The sequence below is a fragment of the Chrysochloris asiatica genome, unplaced genomic scaffold, assembly GCF_000296735.1.
Source record: "Chrysochloris asiatica unplaced genomic scaffold, ChrAsi1.0 scaffold00004, whole genome shotgun sequence".
In the NCBI taxonomy this organism is placed as follows: Eukaryota; Metazoa; Chordata; class Mammalia; order Afrosoricida; family Chrysochloridae; genus Chrysochloris; species Chrysochloris asiatica.
Window position 1 is genome coordinate 6,619,400 of NW_006408522.1, and position 3,303 is coordinate 6,622,702.

Below are 3,303 nucleotides of genomic sequence, written 5' to 3' on the forward strand. Positions count from 1 at the left end.
GCAGCCCATTTTGTAACCACTACGCTACCAGAGCTCCTTATTAAACAGGAGTAAAAAGACAAAACAAACATAGGTGAAGGAAACCATCGATTTGATGCCATGATAAATTTCAAAGTTCTAGCTCCACGTGGTGACCTTTTATAGGGCACAGAGAAAAAAGGAATCTCCTCCCACAACCATGACTGGCTGGCAGCAGCCATGTGTCACACAGAAAAGCTTAGAGTCGCTGAAGTTCTTGGGTTATGACATCATAACCAAATGGCCATTAAAGGATGTGTCTAGGAACGTCCCTGCAGGGACAAATTGGGAGAAGTGGCCCAAAACATACTTGTAAATATATTCTGTTTCTAACTTTGGCAGTTCAGCTGTCAGAGGGTATGCAAGAAAAATTGGCATCTGAACACTTAAACCTAGGAACAAGATGAAATTAAACTCTGCTTGGCAAAAATTGTTCACAAGCAAAAAACCTTTGGATTTCATGCTCTACAGAAACACTTAAAACTAGCACAAGATGGAACTAAATTATGCCTGGCTGGAGACCTGCAGGCAAAATGCCTTCAGTAAAGCAGACCTGCGAGTTCATCTCAGTGGCTGAGAAGAATTACTCTTTGATGCTCTGATCAATGACCTCTTTCTCTTATCTCCAGGGGAAAGGGATCAAAACAATGAGAACAATAACATAGTAGCAGCAGTCTCAGAAATGGTAGTAATAATAATGCTTAATTTGCCCAGTATTATGGAGGAAGGGATTCAGGATTTTAACTCTGCAAATTTCCCAGATGTCATTGTTGTTGGTTAGTTTCCATCAAGTCGGCTTTGACACATGGTAACCTTAGGAATAACAGAATGGGATGTCAGGTCCTTCTCCATCCCTGATAGCTGAAAGCTTAATTTTAAAGGCAACATCGGTGCTGGTTGCAGCTTCTGTTATGTCTTTTAAGCCTCTTAATAATTCTGTGAGGAAACTCTTACTATTCCCATTATATATAGGGAAACCTAGGTACACAGAGATGCTACGTAACTTATACATTTCAGTGGCCTGGCTAGGACGGAGCTGGATTTGAATCAAGGTCTGCATTGTTCCCAAACTTTGCTTCACTCCCTTTCTAATTGTAATCTTTAATAAATATATATGCCTCATCTTTAACTGCCTTAGTAAACAGTTGCACCTATTCTTATTGGCTCAAGCTGTTATTGTGAATACTAACCATTGCCTATGGCAGATTCTTGAGCAGCAAGACAGGACCTGGTAATCAGCCTGAATTATCACTGACTTGGCCCCAAACTGCCCATTGCTGTCTCCTATACTTTTTGGGGTCATTAAGTTTTATGGGGTGATGGAGTTTTATTGCCCTATAAATAGTTCAGTGTTGTTTTTCAAATTCCCATCTTGTGACCTGCTTTGTTCTTTGTCAACAGTTCTTGAAGTCTGTACCTCCACACACCCAAACTACCATTACCCCTGTCTCTGTTTGGAATTTAGGGCGGAACCAGATAAAGGTTGCCCAAGAAAACCAAAGGTTATGTTTAAAGTAAAGTGGAATCGCATTGTGCTCAAGGAAGAATGAAGCGCATTAACTCCATGGCAGCTCCTTAGAAGGTTGTCCTAGCTATTTTGTGTCCAGCTTTCTACCTGCCAGCAATACTGTGCTGTAGGTGGACAGATACTATATCCAAAGTTCAGAAACTCAGGAATAATAACTGACTACCTTAGGGTTACACACAATCATGAACTGGGATTTGAAATCAGGTTTCTTATTGCCCAACTTTCTGCTATTCTCACTCAGTGTGTGACCATGGTCAGAAACTTCTAGTCATCTGCTCTTGCCATCACTGGGAAAGTGGCCTATCAGGCAAGGTAGAGTTGAAAAGGCCCTTGGAGTCAGGACCTACAAGTTTAAAAGGTCCCTGTTGTGGGCCCTATAGCCACTCTGTGAGAAGGCCATTCAGAGTCCATCAATACCATGTTGTTGAGTGCAGTGGAGCCCGTTCTGACTTATAGCAACCCTGTATAGGGTTTCTGAAGAGCGGCTTGTGCATTTGAACTGCCAACCTAGCAGTAAGCAGTCCAGTGCTTACCCTACAGCACCACGCCAGGACTCTACTGCAGTCATTAATTTAGCAAGCACTGATTTGTATGTCACTTCACCTGACCTTTACTATTCAGATGAAATCGTATCAACTCTATTTCAAGTGTGGTGGCACTTCATTCTCCCCTCCTCCTTACTCTTCGCTTTCCTGAGGATTCTGGAGGGGATTGAGTTGTCCTCTGCCATCTTGGATTCTAAGTGCCTGCTTTTGCTGAATTCGTTTGATAGGCAGACCAAGTGCTGTACCTATTCCCTCTAGCTCCACTCCCGATGGACCACACAGCTCTGTTTCTTTGATTTCCCAGAGAACACGTCACCCATAGAGGGTAACTGTAAATGCAGCAGATTTCACAAAAGATTAACAGTGTGGGATGGTTACATCACCTTCTATAAGCCACTGATTCAAATATGATACTCCTTTGTTCTGAAAAATCTATTGGCTTCTTTTTCTTCCCACTCCTGAAGTTCATTTCTCATCCTGTGCAAGAAATTCTGGTCTCTCTAATCTCTACCTCACCAGATAACACGTTTCTTCCAGTTACATATTCACTTCTTCAACAAGGATTAAATGATATCAACTCTGGGACGCCATGCCAGTTACTGCTGAGGATAATGCGACGGTGAATTAGATGTGAATCCTGTGTCCCTGGAGCTGATAATCCTGTAGATACATACTGATAACTAGAACAAGCGGTGCTAAGAAATTGAAGCATGTGGGAAGACAGGCCATGCTGTAGGTGATCTGATGAACAGGGTTCCAAAGGACATGGGCTCTCCCTCAGAGGGGAAGGGAAATGTCTGATGTCTGAAGTAGGAAAACCTAGGTGAAGTACAATAGCTGGAAATGGAGGGGAGTTGAGGAAGGACCTGCTATCTGGAGTACAGCACCCAAAGACCAAGAGGTCAAGGTCACCAAGCCCATTCTGTATTTAATTATTAGAAGAAGCACCCGGCACATAGCAGATGCTCAATGTCTACTTGCTAAATAAATGAATAGATGATTCAATGTTTACTCACTAAATAAATGAATGGAGGATGAACAGTACTGGCCATGGGCTGCTGAATCATTTGGGCTTGATATAACTTACAAATTTCCCTTGAAACGATAGAAAGATGTATCAGCTAGTCTTGGGACATGAGATCTGGGTTTTAGTTGTGGCTCTTTTCCCTCCTAACGTGGGCAGGAGGTCACTTACCCATCCATGTATTCGTT